The following is an 18,547-nucleotide window of genomic DNA, read 5'->3' on the forward strand; positions in this document are numbered from 1 at the left end:
GCATTGTGAGGCAAAAAGTACATAGTTTTAGTCAGGACAGTGTGTGGAGGGAGAGAAAGCGGGATATTTGGTCAGGTGAAGACTTCCTCATCCTTTTTCATTTTCCTAGTTACCAATTTTGCAATAAATCTGATGGCTGCCCAACAGAACAACAGCTTCATAAAGATGAAAAGGAGAAAAATATTGCAGGACAGTCTTGGTCACTGAAGAGTTTCCATTATAGAGTCAAGACATTTGTGAACACTGAGGAAAAATAAACAGTGCTGAAAAAAATCATGCTATTTCTGGGTTTCAGCTGAGTAAAAATGCTAACTTTTGCTGATAGATGCACCTGTGCTGCCCCTCTGCTTTTTTTTTGATTGCCATATGAGTTTCTGCAGAATGTATAACTTGACTTTTGGGCCAAAAATGTAGAACTTGTCTGAACAAATAGATGTCATCCAGTGTTAGCTGCTTAAACATACAGCTCACTTGCTGAAAACACTTCTAAAAGATGGGAGCTTCTGTGTTCTGTTCAGGATGGCATTAACAGAAACATTTTACCTAAGTACTAATGTAAATAAATCACATTTCTGAGATGCTGGCACCTTGAAGTCTGTGTTGATTTGAATTATTCAGTGCCCTAGATATTAGATAGTCCCAGTGCAAATATTACAATTTTCTTTAGTAACATCTTAGGTTCAGTATGTAAGATCTGAAGCAGTAGAATACCAGCTACCAGAACTTCCAGTCATATTCTGTGGACACCGAAATAAGTTTTCCAGGCTCCCATTTAAGACTTTGTAAACACCCAGCAAATTAGTATTGTGGATGCTATTTGAACGCCATTGCTTCACAGGTAGCTGTGTCAACATCTTCACCCTTCTGCATTGAACAAGCAGTACTCTTGACACCTCCAGCAGAGTTTCTCTTTTATTAGTGAGCACACAGATCTACCCCATACTGAGGGAGATCCATCTGGTGCTACACTCTATGCTGATAACTCCTCTGGAGACTGATGGAAAGTGAGGAAGTTTGCAACAACCTTAAAGAATAAGGGTTTTGAAAACGAAATTTGGAATTGCAAACTCGTGGATAGAATCAGCACCAAGCAAACTGATATGTGCACTGGATTTTAGAAACAGAAAAAATACATTATTTAATGCATTCGAGTTTGCTCATGGCAGACAAGCAGTGCATCAGCATGAGGACTGCTAACTAGCTGTATAATTTCTACTAGGAGAATTTCATGCCTCAACATCACATTGAAAAAATATAGTTTTAATGAATAAATGATTCCCCAGAGAGACCATGATTTGATCCAATTGATCTTATGGCAGCAGCTTACAAAGGTCCTGTCCCATCCCTTTGCCCAGGAGCAAAGTCAACAGAACTGCCTCGTGTGCCTATGTCTCAGCTGCTCCAGCATTTCAGCATTAGCTGCTGATCCACACAGAAGGGCAGGTTGGGGACATGCTCTGTTCCCCTGTCTTTGCTCCACTGCTGGGGTGAGAAATTTGTGACTGAAGCACCTTTCACTGTCACAGCTGCTCACTCAAGTGAACTTTTGTAGGAGCCAAAGACTCCCATTTTTCTGTTAATTGTAGAGCATTTTGAAGCAAGATGCTGAGAGTGACCAAAGGACCAGTGGTGTGGTGGCATGAAACCACCCTAGACACAAGTATTTTGTGCATCACAGACAAATGGAGGGTAATTTGGGTAGCCCTCCCTACGTGTTTTTAGTAGTTGCTGTGATATGGACATAATTTGGCCAATCTGATCTTTAAACCAAATATTTTATAAGGCTGGTGATTGCCCTACACAGTAAGGGAGCCAATAAAGTATGGTTTAAAATGGTCCCCTGCTCACAGGCTGAGCTGGAAGGATCAGCCCCTACTGCTTAGCTTTGCAATTAGCCCAATTGTATGTTTGATTTTCCAGTTTTGCTCAAACCCAGGACTCAGAAATGACCAAAATGAGGTCAAACCAATCCCACATCAGTCAGCCACTCATTACTAGTGGTAGCAGTTGGAGACCCCTCATCCAGCTGCTGCCAGCTGTACCAGGCACACAGGTGTGAGAAACAGTCAGTGTGTTACCGTCTTGCTGCTCTGCCTGCTTCAAACATCTAAGTCTTGGTGTCTAAATACAGACTCATTTTAGGACGCTTAATTTCATCCATATGCCCCAAAATTTCTTTCTAAAATATTGTTAAAATCAAATCTGTTCTCTGCTCGACAGGACTCTGAACTGCAGAATAGTTCTTGGTGAGAATGTTTTGCCCAAGAAGGACAGTAAGGACTCCAGGGGCAACTTGCAGACTGGGCTCATGTCTTACCTACTAGTGCTGTTAATAAACATGGCCTTACACTAATTGCACCTCCAGTCCCCTCCATATGTGCTCCGTTCATTTCCAGATTGAGCTGCAGCTCCTGCTGAGCACTGTTTCCCTCCCATCCTGTTCCTTTGCCCTCTGTTACCCTTCAGTCCCCTCTGTGCATGTTCCATTGCCCTCCCAGTACTTGTGTTTGCACTCTTACCTCCTGTGTCCCTCTCTATTCTCTGTTCCCCTCTAGACCCCTTCACTGGTGCTCTTTTCCCCTCTCGTCCAACCGAGCTCTGTTCCCTGCCAGTCTCCTCAGTTCATCCATCTTTCACCATCTCACAAGTTGAGGAAGATAGGCTCTGCATCTTGTGGCTGTCCTGGGCAACCCAGTGTCTTGCTGTCCAAAAACCTGGGACAGCTCAGGGACAGAGGAAAACCAGGAACATAGAACAGTGGGGTCTGCTCTATTTCCAAGGCCCAGCTACCTTCCCTGTGCACCCAGGTGTCCAAACTTCCACCCCCTCATTTCTATCTCTGAGTCCTTTTGCATCCCTGCCTTAACACCACCAGAACTCAAACCTCCAGGGTTTTGCACACCTGCTCTAACCCCTATACCTTATTGTCCTCCTTGGTCTTCAGGAGCGCAGGTGTCCACGATTTCCCTGCTCTTTGAACAGATTTGAGGAGGGAGGCAGCGGCCAGGGAGAAGGGTGCCTCAGTGTGATTCATCCCAAAAAGCTTTGCTACCACAGTCACCCTGGGCTCTGGGGCCACAACTTGGCCAATAGAGAGAGCAAAAGCCAGATATCTAGAGGGCAGAGTCAGATGTCCAGGCAGAGCAGGGAACTGCTGAGACTTCAGAAGCTCAGGTGTGCCATTTGTTTGGCTGTGGAGAACCAAGCAGTTTGCAGCTAGTGAACTTCTGCAATGTTAGGTATGAAGATCTGGAAAACTGACTGAGCACAGCCAAGACCTTTTGTGGTTAGAGACATGATGCACAGTGAAGGGAGAGGGCCTGGGTCTTCATGTTCTCATTCTGTCTAGACCTCTCTGGTGAAAATCTCTTTACCTACAGCCCCTCTGTTCATGTTGCCTTCTCCTTGAGCCTCACGATCTATGTTCTTTTCCCTGCCACTCTCCTGCATTGTTGGCTTTTTTCCCACCAGATGGTTCCTTCCCATTCCCTTCTGTACATCCTCTGTTCCCCTCTGGTTCTCTGCATTTCTGTTTCCACTTTCATTCCCCTCTGGGCCCCTCCATTTGCAGCCTGTTGCCCTCCAGTCACCACTGTTCACAATCCACTCCCTTCCAGTTGCTCACTTTCACTCTCTTCCTAGGCAGGAGGCTCTGAGCTGGCCATAAGCCTCCAAAAGTATGTAAAATTCACAGTCCTCTGAGTGCTGCTACTAAAGCTTCAGATCAGCTCCATATATTTACATATACATGGTTATATCAGTTTCCTCCAGGGTTGGATAAGGCTCTCAGGATGCATAAGACAAAATGCTGCTGAAGGCAGTTATCAAATCCTTCTCACAAAAGCAGAAAGGAAGTGTTAAATGAACAGTAACCCTCATTATTTTTCTAGGCTTGTGATACTTCATCTGAATGTCCAGTGAGACCAAAATGATGGGCACGGTCATGGCTGCTGTGTCACTGAAATAGGAGTAAAAAGGACAATCTGGCCACCTGGAAATAGAGCAGGAAAGGAACAGGGAGAACAACAGAAGCAGAGCTACTATTTAATAGGGGAATGCGCTTAACACATCAAAGAGCTGGAATATTACATACCAGAAAACTGGGACATCTTTGCCCAGGTTTAACAGAGCTCCTAAAATATCTACAGATGCTGCCAGAGAGAGAATAAAGGACAACTTTTCTTCCACAGTTCAGTAAGTGACTAATTTCCCAGATGTAGGCTCCTGTTGCTGGAGCCTACTTTGTCATTTTTGCCTTCTCAATAAGACAGTGGAATCTTTTAATCTCTCCAAGGGCCATGCTCCCAACAACCAGATTTCTAAGCACCAAATTCCTCCTTTGCTGAACTTCCTATTTCTTGCTACCACATCCCTTCCTTCAATTCCCATGACAAGCTGTTCCTTCTGATGGGACGCTTATTCCCACTTCCGACCCTACCCTGCCACCCTCCTCCCACCTCATCAGCAACCTACTCGTACTGTGACAGAGACCCCCTCCTTCCAGCCTGGCAGTGGGGCAGCCTGCATGGGACTCCCAGGACAAGGGGGGCTGCCAGGCCGAGGGAGCTGAGGGGGTCCAGTGCCACCAGCAGCCACCCACCTTGCCCTGCCACACAGCGCTAAGGTCAGCACCTTGTTGTCCATCATGAACAAAGACCTCAGGGTGAGGGTGACACCCAAACCATGGTAAAGATCCTTAAATGTTCAGAAAGAGGCCCCTGCACCAAGCTTCTCACAGCCCCCAGCCCTGTGGAGCTGTATCCCTCTCACTGAGCACCTGCTGGTGTGAAACCTGCCCGACAGCAGCAAAGAAGGAAAAAATAAGGCCTAAGTTATTCATTTTTAGTCATAATTTTGTGGGGGGTGTGGGGTTTTTTATGCCTCTAATGCTTTCTTTGGGTTTCTTTGTGCCAGGGCTCGGGAAGGGCCAGGAGAAGGTAAGAAGGAGAGATGGATGCAGGCAAATGTCCTCAGGCTTGTTGCTGCTCACTTCAGGCATCTGCCTAAGTGCCCAAGAAAGCAGAGCATCTGCAAGAAAAAGTCCTCAAAGCCAGATGATTTGGATACCTGAACATGTCACTGTGTTACTCAGCAGTCACCTAGTGAGTCTGTGGGTGTTGTTACCCAAGAACAAACACAAGCCAATTAAGATATTTCAAGGGATACCAAGAGTGTGGACAGGCAGGCTTACTGCAAAGCAGTTGATTTCCTGCAAATTTACCCTTTAGTCTGCTTTGCAGTAACTTGTTTATATACTCTTATGCTCGGCAGATTAGGAAAGTAGCCTCAAAATATACTCGATCAGTAAGAGCCTTATTACTTTTTAAGTTAGCTGACCAGTACCATTTATCTAATTTAATTAATTTGTTGGCAGTCAGTAAAGCAAACTATTGGTTATCAATGAAACTCCACTGTCAACAGGATCACAGTCAGTAAGAAGAATTTCACTGGAAAAGAAAGAAGTGTTAAGGCTGCTTTGCTGGAAAGGAGTTTACCCTTCAGAAAAGGGGGAAGTAGCAAAGATATGTTGGTGATACTTACATGCTACAGACAAATTAATTACTTTGGTTCCAACAGGTACAAAAGCTGAGTTTAAACACCCCCTTTTTCTATTAAATATTTTGTCGCCAAAGATGAACGGAGTTTTCCTTGCTAAAATGGATCAGAAACTCTAAGCTAATAATGTACATTTTAAATAAATTTAGAAATACTGAAGAATGACCATAGGAATGGATGCAAAAGTGGCTATCACATCAATACTGGAAATACAGGCCTGGCATTGCTATTGTTAATATAGGATACAGTCAATGGCGGCTAGATGGATAGTAAATGCTAGTGAGTGTGTTTTAATGAAGAATCTATATTGTCAGACAAGCATGACATTGGTATTTTGAGTGCATTACAGATTTCAAATAATGACAAAAGTTTTGATTTATTATCAAATGAAGTTTGATTTACAAGTTCTCATTTTACACTATGACATTAAATTAATTAATACAGACTAAACGATAAAAATCACAAAATAAATGTTAACTTTCTCAGTTACTATCTTTAAATAAAAAATGCGTTTTTTTTTTTAAAAACGTTGGCTCAATTCATAGTGCAGAATCACAATGTGAAATATGTATAATCTCTGCTATGTAGGAAAGCAGAATAACAATGGACTCTTAACCTGAAAAACCTATCATTTATACATCTAGATATAATACATTATAGCTGCTGTAAAGCTAATTTGTAAAGTGGAAGTACAGTAGGATACATTTTAAAAGATCCTCATTTCACCAGTTCTTGTCGTGAGCCATGTAATGCTCTTCTCTCTCTTTAAAGCTCTCCATCTGCATCTCCATCTAAGCTCAAAAACCACTGGATATTTGGAATTCATGTGTGGCCATGCCATGGATTTCTTTCTCATACCAATTTCTAGAAGTTCTGCTTTCACATAACTAAACTCATATTTCTTAAAGAATTTCTTTCTTTCCAGTGCTAGCAGCAAGCATTGAATATTAAGCAGTCGAGGATCAATCTAAGAAAGGGAAAAGAACAGTAACCAAAACCAAAGATATTTTAAATCTCCAGCTTTGTCCTATAGCAGGTGCCACTCTATTTTGTGAGTGTTGATAAGGCAAGCAGGGGGTTTGTTGTCAAATAGTCAGAAGTTCCCAACAGTGAGGTGCTCAGTTAACAGATTGGTTTGAACTGGGAAGCTTGTGGGGCTAGGCTTGTCTTCTTGTCAAGTTTAACTCCCAAATGGGTTTTTGGTACCAGAATTATATCTGCACACCTGGTTTCTCCAAGTACACCTGATACTGATGGATGTATCTCTCCTCTCACAACTGCAGAGTCATAGGAATGGGCTGAAAAGAGGTCTGTAGACAATGAGGGCTGAAAGTAAAGCACTGCCCTGCCACAGCACTTAAACCATACAGTATTTTCCAACAAAATGCTTAATATGCATTGTAGAATATCACTGAGGCAAAGAAAGACTGCTTTTGTTGCTGCCTTAAGATGTGGAAAGCCAGCCTAGAAAGTTGAAAGAAAATTAAAGGCATGAGGGCAAAGCAATTTTTTGCATTTGATGTTAGTAATACAATTTCATTCTTGAAGATTTTGCAGATATTACAAAACATCTCAGATAATTTTCTTCTGCATTTTGAGGGAATTGTTTGATCTTGTTTTTACTGCCCAAGCCTTTTAGCACTTATACTTGAAGAACACTAGAACACTAAAATAGTCCAATGGTGCACAGGCTAGCAAAGCTTCCACAAAATTTGTTCAGCAGTCCATTTAGTCATTAGTTCATACATCTGCTGTTGCTAACTAGAAGAGCTGACCTCTTTTCCAGGTGGACCATTATGTTCCCATGGCTTCCCTTTGGCACAGTGTGGTATAAAATAGTAGTCATTGCTACTGGTATGTGAAGGGGGTACACTGTTAAGAAAGTTGTAGCCATGGAGCTGTGCAAGCAGTGCTTGATGGTCCTAGCAGCCCAGAACATCTCTGCACAGTCTCACTCTGCAATGGCCTTTGTAACTGCATCACTTGTTTGAGTCCACCAAGCACATCATGTTGCAGTTTCTTAGAATTTCCAAAAATGGTGTAAAGAGACACTTTAAGTCCTTTAAGTCCAAAAGAGTCTTTACTAGCTAACACAGAGTAGCTATAATACATCTGCCTTTGTGAGTTTTCATAGGTATTTCTCAGTTTTTGTAAAAGACAACATGATTAAAGTGTTTAGCGGTGTCAGTACACAGGAGAGTTTGCCTAGCTTATTAACCAGCTGTTACACTCCAAACCCAGTGTCTCACTCATATCCCCTCTTAAGGACTTTCTCCTTCAGTAAAGCTCAGGCTGGCTTGAAGATCTTTTTCTTTCAAAGTGATGCTGTAGCAATTTCTCCTCAAATTACTGCCAAGTGATACTCTTCAGAAAGCCCTCCAAAGCCCTATTAAAAATTATTGCAATAGTCCTCAAGGCTAAAAGGGACAATTGCATGATCTGTTACTGCTGCCTGAATAATGTAGTCCATGGCCTTTCACTCCCTTACGCCCACTGAGTAGCTTGGGCCTGACTGAAACACGAAATACAGAAAAGCACTCACACCTCATCTATAGGTGTCAAGGGAAGAAGGCTGTATCCCTTTCCTTGATGATTAACCCTTTTCATTGTTAAAAATTTATACCTTATTTTTTCAGTCTGGATTTGTCAAGATTCAGTTTCTGGCTTTTGATTTCTTATGCTTTCTCTACTAGAATAAAAAGCTTTTGAGAACTCTGAAGTTCCTCCCAGTGAAGGTACTTACATATTCTGTAACCACCTCATCCCTTTGTAAAATATTAAATGAATGGAGCATTTTCAGTTTCTCATGACATGTTATTTTCTTTTTCAACTATTCTTGGATCTCAGACTTTTTGGTGTGGTGATTTTAGCAGGAGCTAGATACACATTTTTCTGATAGTTCCACAAGCAACTTTAGGTATGTAAGCATTTTATTTATCTAGAAAAAAGCTCACTGGATTTTTACATGTAATTGGGCTTTCTACACGCTTTAGGTGTAAATGCTGACCACATGAGGAACAGTGTATACCCACCTCTATGTTCAAGACAGCCACTCTTGTGGCAGGCTTCTTTTGGTCCATCTTGCAATAGATGTCTCTTGTCTACGAGGCTCTTGAAACAAGCTCTGGCATGCAGGTATTGCTGGAGCAATTGCTGGTCTTCCTAGCCAAGCACAAGGAATAATCAGGACATGAAAACTATTTGGTGCTGAGCACAGCATGGTACATTTTGCCTGTGGTTGAGATGGCCATTTTGCACTGCTCAAGTTTTCTTGCTTCTTGTTCTCAGCCCTCTTAAATTTATTTGTCATGTATTTACAGAGAGAAGGTAGTTATGGTGATCTCATTTATCTTGTACTCTCTGTTCATGGTGTTGCTATAAATGAGGGAAGGGAAATAAGAAAACCTCACAGTGGGAGCTTGATCACCTCTTCTAACAAGCACTGTGATAGACTGCAAATTTGACTGGGTCCCAGGGCAGGACATAGACCCCAGCTGGGGTCTCCTCCACCCAGCTGAACCATCAGTGTCTCTGTGCTTGGACTTAGCCTGTGGGGACAGCAGGGAGTGAGCAGATGTGCTCTGCTCTGAAAGCCACGCTGAGCATCAGGGCAAAGGCTGCTGGTGGCAAAGGTGCAAAGCTTCCTGCTGTGGTGGAAAGGCAGACAGAAAGTGGCCACCGGGCAGATCTGGGTGACATCCCAGTGTAAAGACCAGGTCTGCATTTTGGTCTTGTCAACCTTTCACAGAGGAAGGTGTTTGGAACAAGGATTGCCATGGACCAACTGCTGCATGGGGTGAGTGCAGTGTAAGTCTGTGATTTTTCTTGCGTGTCCCTTCTTTGCAGCTCCTGGACTAGGACACACTGGGCAAAGCAAGATCTGAGCCTGGTACTTACTCCTTGGTGGCATCCTTTGCTTGGAAAGGAAAGTGTTAATGATCAACTATTCGATAGGATTGATGCTTGCTTCACACAATTTAAATCTGCTGGCTCTGTCAGTCTGTGCCTTTTACTACCACAAGATGGTATCTTCAGCGATAGTTTCTCCTCACTTGCTCTGTGAAGCCCAATTTAATATTCTGTCTGCTGAGTTTCTGTATTTACAAAGCCTGTACTTTTATCACAGATAACAGTGCAAGGTTGCTGGTGCAGGTTTCCTGCTGCTTGATATGGTAGATGCAGACAAACAAAGCCAAAGGATTAAGTCTGATATATCATGTGCCGTATTTCATGCGCCGTATTTCATGCAAGTATTTATTTATTTACCTCTCCTGCTAACACTCTCTGTGTGCTTTGCAACCCCTCTTACAAGGCTAAATTTCACAATGTAGCTTAAGGAGAATGGTTTGATGCATCTATTTCAAGAAAAGGTCTCTGGGTCATGCTGTAAAGATTGCTCAAGTAGGAGTGATGCCATGTTTAGCTGTGACAACAGAACAACCACAACACAACCCAGATGTCATCTGGAACCATCTCCCAAACCCAGTGCCACTGTCTAGCTTTCCGTTTCTGTCTGAGGACAAATTGGTAAATACATGGGCCTCTCTGTACAGACAGGTATGTGGTACAGGGTTTAAAAAAAACCCAAATGTCTCCCTTCCCTCTAGCACTCCTGCAGCAAGTGGTGGAAGAACTACAGGTGATGGAGCTGAGGGCAAATGTATGAATCCCATTCATTATTCACCTGGGAGAGGAAAAATAAATCTGCCTTTATAAAGATCAGTGCAAGAACCCAAGAGTAATTGTGGGGCTCACATTTATGTCACAGAACATTTTACTTGGATGTCGTGTTATTTAGTGCTGTGTTTTGTACCTGGTTACCGTGAGCCATCTTCCTAAAAACAGGGTGTTGCCAATTGTGTTTGAACCAGAGCAGTCAACAGGAGAAATAGCCCTGTATGTCTGGGGAATGAAGATCCTTGTCTGTGTCAGATTGAAGCTTAAAAAATTTGCTTTCCAAAAAGTTTAGCATTTGTAGCAGTGCTCAGGTGAGCTTAATGCAGAAGTGCCCACTCTTGATCATTTCATGATGCTGGAACCTCTGCCAGATGGGGTTATATGGCAAGTTTTCTTTTTCTTTTATTTTTAAGGGTGTTTTTCATCATTCTGAAAGAAAAGGGAAGGCCTTGGAAATGAGGATGAGGAAAAAGATCCTCAAACTTAGAAGTAGTCTCCTAATTCTTCCAGCCTGACTCAGAGTTTTTGAAAAATTGGGGTTGTCAAGCAGCTGGGAACTAAACTACAGTCTTTTCTCAACAGGAGCCAGTTGAAATCCCACTGTGTCTAGAGGTTACCAGACCCTCCCAATCAGGCGTGTTTCCACCCCTCCAGGAAGAAGGCTCCTCATGGTCACAATTCACGTCCCCACATCACAAATTCAGCAAGGTAAGTGTTGATTTTCTGATCTGCTCAGGGCAGGCTTCTGTGCCCCCTGCACTTGGCTGGGTCTGCTGAGCCTTGCTGGTGCTTGAAGCAGGAGACTTTGCACATCCTGGTGAGTCAGCTGCATCAGGGAGGCACGCATGCAAGTGGGCATAGGACGTTCAGCATTTGGGAGACAAGACTATGAGTGTCTGACATTTGAACCTAACATTCAAATGTCACAGTTCTGGAAGTTAGTCTCGTACTATTATTGAAATCAAACCACGAATTTCACATTTTGGGCTGACTAGCCTGGATATGCTGTGAACAGCAGCCAACAGAGAGGTGATACCAGCACCAGAGCACAGCCAGCCACATCAGTGCCTGTTCCCGACAGCTGAAGCTGGCAGAGAAATTTCTACTGCAGGGGTAAAACACAGATGTGGGCAGGGTGTCTTCCTGATGGAGCGAACAGGCATCTGGCACTGAACATGAGCAGTTCAGAGGGAATGTCTCCAGGGCTACACATTGTGCTCTGAGATGGGGTTGATGTGTTCTCCTCACAGACTTCTGCTCTATTAAGAAATAGAACAAGCAAGAACTGCAGGAAATCAGAGGCAGTATATGGAAAGTTTACTCAGACTACACACCTCGAAAAGCAGCTTTTGTTCATTACTTAAGCTAATAAAAAAATCAATGTAACGATGTCTCCTGGATGTGGCAGTTAATTTGTCCATCTTGTCCCTGAACTCATCGAAGTCTGCTTCACAGGAAAGCAATTAATCCCACAAGCTGACGACTGGTGGGTATTCAAAGATTTTGGGGATTCTTTTCCTGGGGGAAATTTCCAGTTCAGTTAAAGAGTATCTAGTGACAACCTGAAAACCTAATGTTGCTGTGATACAAGATAGAGTGTCTGAGTTTACAGGAGCTTGGCATAAGGTTTTAGCAGACTATGGTGTTAGTTTGATACAAATTGTGGCCCAAATAACACTGGTTCTAAGATTTGAGCATACTAACAGCAATAATGTATTGATTCTTTGAAATTATTTGCCTGGCTAAAGTGTACAAAATGTGTAACTATGTGTCAGCGCAGATCTAAGAGTACACCTGCAAAAATGCCAGAGAACTGTCAGGGAAATCCCTTGATGTAAACATTTAATTAGTATAGAAATAACCCACAGATACAAAGCAACTCAAGTAATAATGGGATATGTACCCAAATAAAGGACAAGATGAGCTTATGACAGAAATCTGCATATACAAATACAGGCAAAACAGGATATAAAAGCATGCAACAGATGGCATCTTCAGAGATCTCTCTCTGAGGGTACTGATGATCTTTACTTATTTTGCTGTGTAAGAACCATTGCACAAATGACTTTATTTGTGGACTGCACCACTCTTCTATTTTAGTATCATATTCCTTTTTCATAGCTTCTTGTTCAGTAACAAATCTTTAGATAAAAGACATTGGTGTCCTGTGGTGATAACAGCGTTTCAACATATTGCAGTCTGCTTCTGATTCAGCCACAGCAAATCCAGTGGTGAAAGCTAATAGGATAACGATGCTAGGAAAACATAATAGCAAGTATTTTGGTGATTTTCTATTTATCATTACTCAACCAGCATTGCAAATGTGAACCAATTACTCTCATCCATATAGATAAGAAAGGCTTTTCTTCTGATCCAAAGGCATTTTACCCTTGCCCTGCACCAGCAACAGATAACAGCATAAATGAAAGGGCTTTTGTAAATTCAGCCCTAGATGCAGAGCTCCTGCAGGAGCTCTAGAATGTAAGAGGGGAAGGGACCTCCTGTATCCTTGATTCAGGTACCTAAAATTGCAGGCAAGCACACAACATCACCCTTTTCTTTAGCAGATCTTCTAGGTCCCCATCAGAAATTATTCAGATATTGCAGGTATCAATTTGCATGGGTTTTTTTTTTTGCCAGGTTTGTCCCCCAGGAAAAGCAGCTTTTTTCTCTCCCAGAATGATCAACCACTTGTTGATCCTCTCTGTCAGTCTTCCATTTTGCCAGGCTAATCTCTTCTTCTCATCTCTTTTGACACCAAATCTCCATTCCCTGGTAAGCCTAAATACTCCTCCTGTCTTACACCAGTTCCCCTGAGACAAGCCCTTCTAAACATGGGTGACCAGAACCATACACCATATCTCAATGTGTTCATCCTGCTTCATACAGCACTGCTACATTTTTAGTTTCATCAGAAATACCCTTTCAAAGCATGCATGCTCTGACAACACCATAAGGCTCTTTTCAGAGCTTGTTCTGCACACTACCAGTTTCAACTGATACAGTAAGTGACTGGACTAATTCCTAAGAACATCCCCTCCTTCATGTCAAGGGCTATTAAATACAAAGATATCACCTATGGTTCAGGGTATATTTGTGAATTATACTTACTTATTTTTCTACTCTTCTGTTGGAATTTGGCCTTGGTCAGTGTTGAGCCAAGATGCTAGGTTAGACAGACCTTAGTTTTGACCCAGCACAGCCATTCTTTTATTTTTACTTGCTTTTATTTCACCTTGCATTAGTGACCTGTGTGACTATGGCTGACTAGACCTTCAGGTCTTTCTCAATGTTAATGATTTCAGACTGATAACATTCCAGATTATAGTGAAAGGTTTTGCTCCGAGGCAAAGAGACAAGTTTGCCTTTTGACTTTTTAAATGTCTTTTGTTTTCTACTGTTTCAAGCCTCAAGATTATCTGATCCTTCATTCTCTTTATTGACAATTCTTCCTAACTTTCTTCTGCTGCAAGAAATTATTCTTGTCTTTACAGATTTGTCCCAGTACCAGGGTTTAGTGACGTTCACTAAAACACCTATAAGTTTCCTTCTGCACGTTACACTTCACTGTTTCTCCTTTATCTAGTTCCTTATGCACTGTGCAGCTCTTGTGTTCAGCTTACATTTTCAAGACAAATTAATCAAGATGCAGCGTTGCATACATTACTGAAGTTCAGTTTCATGAGATGTACCATACATCCTTCACTTGAAGAATGATATATCTCATTAAAAGTAGTATTTGGTTACCCTGAGGCACAGGCCTCTGTCGCAGGCGATGTAGCAGACTGCTGGCATACATCCGTATTCTTTGCAGCTTCCTCCACTGATTTCCTTGCTGAAGCTTCAGCATGAATTGGCAAAGAGATGTGTATGCAGACATATAGTAGCACCAGCTCATGGAAGAAAGGACTTAGGGACATTCTTCCTTTTTGTAGCTGTATCAGTACCGTACTTCACATGGGACTTCGATGTGATCCCATACTAACACATGATGTTAGTTTCTCAGTCATGTAGCAGCTCATCCTTCCTGGTTTTTATGGTAACAGACAGACTTCATACCTGTTGCCTATAACTACTCATACAATGGAAACCATGTAAGAAAGCAAACAGTGAAACTGTTGGTACAATGGATACACAGCACTTACTTCTTCCTCACCAAATCCTTCCCAGAATTTTTACCTGCAAGTAGGTTGGAAATATGAGTGACTCCTCAAACCCTTTCACATGGGAGTTTGCTCAGCCTGAAATATTGCTGTCTTTAAGACTCTTGCTCTTCACATTAATAAAACAGCACACCACCACCAACGTTCACACTTCCCACATGTGAACTGGCACAAATTGAGTAACGTTTCCTTTCCAAAGCCCACAGAGTGCCTATGGCTTTGTACTAAGAGGAGCCAACTCCCAGAGCTACAAGATGAAGGCTAAAAATAACCCATTAAGGATTAATTTCAGGATTTTTAAATACAGCTAATTAATATGCATAGGAAAGGCACATGGTCTCCAGAAACGAGCACATGCAGTCACAGAGCCTGCAAGGGAAGGAAGCGGGGCGGGTGATGTGCAGGCAGAGTGCCAAAGGAGAAATAAAAGAGGATACTTGCTATATATACTTGGATAGAAGACGTGCAAAGAAAGTGCGTTTTGGAAGAGGCAGAAGCAGAGGGGTGAAACACTTCACTGTTGAAGAGGGAGAGGCAATGAAGGGCAACCACAAAGGACAGAGTCCCATTTGACAAGGAGCGAGGACAGTAATGAAGCCTTCATGGCCAAAACGTTATGTACAAGGATAGACAGCTTGATAGTACCAGAGAGGAGGCAAGGTTCTGTGGGGTAGGGCTCAGCGGCTGAGATGGTGTGACATGGAAAGACATATAGCAAAACTCCTTTGATGCAAGATGTGAATTTCAGTGTGAGCACACCACAGGTTTAATGATCACAGATCAATGGATGAAAAAGACACTGCTTTGGTAATGGCACTGTGGTAGGAAGCCGGGCGCATCATGAACACACAGAGCTTGTGTGGAAAGCTAGGGAGCAACAGCTGAATGTGTAACTGGATCTCAAGGTGGATGATGGCATTCCAGGACAGCAGGTGTGTCCTGGTGTCACGTGTTGTCCTGAATTATGGCACTTTGGAAGCAACTTTCTCTGATTAAGTAATGCTGAAGGAGGTCATTGCATCCTGAAGCAGAAGCACTCTGGGAAGTGCACGTGGGATGGCAGTCATGGCTCACCCTGAAGAAAGGTACTGCCTATGAGCAATATGGGTGATGTCAGACAGTAAAGATTATTCTGATGCGAATCAGAAAGCAGATCTGGTTGTTCACTTGCTGTACTGCAAACCAGAGAGCTACAGCAGCAGTTCCAGTGAATTTAAAGGTGCATGGGGGAAGTAGGCTCTCTCAAAGCAATTTCCTCACCCTGTGACAACATTTAAACAATTACAAACTTCTGCCTTTCCACAGAGGAGAGAGGAATGGATGGACAGACCTAATTGCCCAATTCACTGGCTATTAAGTATCAAGAAAAGCTGGGGTTTAAACCTGCTGTCTGAAGAAAATGAAGTTTCAGTAGCACTGCTTGTCTGCCTGCCCCATTTACCCTCATCACTAAGAATCTTTGAACTTTTTAGCCACTTTCACACAAATTTAACAAAATGCTAGAAATATCAACATTTTGTTTAATTGGTGGTTTTGGCAATGGGACACAGAAACAGCCTCAAACTGCTGTACATTTAGCTACATCTTAAGAAAAATCTGAGCACTACAATGACCTGTTAAAAGCAAGCAAGGGTTACAGCTGTTTAATTTTGCAACAGGGGATCTTGATACATGTTTAAGTTGACAAAGTTCCTAGTAGGGCTGCAGGAGAAAGAAAAGCTGCACCAACACCAAGCCTATGAAATAGAACCAGCTTCACAGTCCAATGCTACAGGAGGTTGCTATTGGAGACAAAGGACACAAAACACACCTTTTTCACTTAAAGACATTCTTTATTCAATTTTTTTTTATATACAATATTATTTTTAATCTGTAAAAAGTACATATGCAGGATTCCAGAAGGTTTCCACATCAGAAGATAGACTTTCGCCCTTTTATCATTTTGGAGGATAAAATAATCTGTCAGTTTTAGACAAAGCAAGAATAAAGGCAGAACGCAAATCCAACTTCCACCAAGCAATTAGGATTAAAGGCAACAATTCACCATAACAAGTCAGGCTGTCTCCTTTGATTTCGGTGGTTCCCAACATCTCTGGGCAATTACAAAAGGGGGCTGAGAGCTGAAGCAGAGGGTGCTTACCACCTCTGCTACATTTGTACACAGGTAACTTGCAAAAGAGTTTGGGCTTCCTCTTTGTACGGCAACTCAAACTCTCGAGTCAGAAGACTGTTTCTCAAAAATCAAGGAGGGAATTCTTATCAGGGTGAACAGATCTCTGAACTACAGTGTGGATCAAGAGCGTGCTTTCATTTTTCTCTGGTAACAAGAAGCCTGTTTCTTATTTTTCCCCTTAAAAACATGAACTAGACTCGTTAATGCACATAACAGGCTCAATGTGTTAAAAGCCTGTTACTACAGCCCTGAGATGTAAACTGTGGATGCCAGGTTACACTGTTGAACCCTTCAATGTCACTGCAATTAACCACTTCTCCATTCAAACTAGGGAGAGTCACATTATGAAGGTTTGTAGTATCATTTCCTGAGGGATAGAAGAGAGGATCACAGCCCAAGAGGGCTTTGCTCAGCACAGGGTAGACAATTAACCCTAAAGGATGGTTTTACAGGGAGCGTGCAATTATTTTCACTTTTCAGAACCTGGATACTCAACATTCAAATCTGGCAAAATACCGTGTGGGAACATGTCTGTGATTGGGAGGTAGAAGACGGTGATCTACAAATTTGGAGTGGGGAGCTAAAGGAGCCTCAAAGGTGTGACTGGTACAGGGAACTACCCTTTACTACAGCATAATTACTGATTTCCATACTTTTCTTAAGCCTTCAGTTTTTAAGGATATTGTGCAGCAAAGTGTACACCCAGAATATCATTCAAGGGTTTTGGTTTGGTTTAGAGGACAAAGCTAAGAAGTTGACTTCTTGACTGCAGGACACACAGCTCCAGGGTGATCAATGGAAGCTGCAGAAATCTGGCTTCTTTGAAAAGTCAAGCTATAAGTGTTAGAAAAAACTGCTAGCAGATCCTGACCAACAAGCAAGCTTGAGGCTTGGGTTAGGAAAAGAACTGAACATTCTTGTTTTGACAGCATGCAAACAGGAAATAGACAATTCTGGGATTTCCAGGCTCTTGCCCAAATCCAGTGTGCCAAAAATGCAACTGTTCTTTATTACATCCTGTAAGAGGAGATGGTATTATAGAAATTGCTAAAATGGGACAGCTACCTGAAGAAAATGAGGATTGTTTTGTTAGAGAATACGGTGCAAGACTCGGAAACAACTAGGACTAAAAAGTCATTTTGTGCTTAAATTTACACTCTATCTTCATGAAAGTATGTAAGACAGCAGCAACAGCATGAAAATGGCAATATTCTACTGTACCTTTTGTACCCAGAGGGAAAACAGTCTGAACTTTGGGTTGCACATAACACAGTTCTGCAGATCAGAACCTACTTCTCTGTGAAGGAGTCGGAATGAGGGCACATCCCTCCTCACTCAGAACTCATTACCTCCAAACTCAGCCTGCTCTAAGAAATCTCAGGAAGGACTGATTCATTGAACGAGACCGCAATTAGTCCACAGATAGACTATGCACATCAGTAGCTTCTGGAGGAGTTTGTATTTTCAAGAGTGATAGAGTAGAAACTGACAGCCACTGGGCTGACTGGAAAATGAGAAACAAGTGTCCTTTAATTTGGTACCTGCTGCTTGTCTACACAAAAGAAGAAATAGCAGTACTGTACATCTGCTTTGAGAGAAATACCATCCCACAAGATGAAATGGCTTAGGTCCTCAATTCAAGCATTCTTGTGGCAGTGAGTTAACCCGCTGGGATTCATGGAGGAATTAATCTGAAGGGCCGCTCTTTAATTCACAGGAAGGACGTGGAAGAGCAGCAAACAATGATAAGAAGTTTGCTGTTTCTGGGACTCCATAATTCTGTCCTTGACCTCTCTCTGAACAGACTGGCAGCCATTCTATATCTGCATTTATCAGGAGGTGTATGGGGATGGGTGTATTTGGTGCAAAGTGCCCTTTTCTTTATCTATCTATTTATTTATTTATTTAAAAAACAAACAAAACCATAAGAGCCTGCTTTTCCCCTTTCTCCTTTGTACCCAGAGAGATTTAGAAGAAC

The sequence above is a fragment of the Mesitornis unicolor genome, unplaced genomic scaffold, assembly GCF_000695765.1.
Source record: "Mesitornis unicolor isolate BGI_N332 unplaced genomic scaffold, ASM69576v1 scaffold26344, whole genome shotgun sequence".
NCBI classification, from domain to species: domain Eukaryota; kingdom Metazoa; phylum Chordata; class Aves; order Mesitornithiformes; family Mesitornithidae; genus Mesitornis; species Mesitornis unicolor.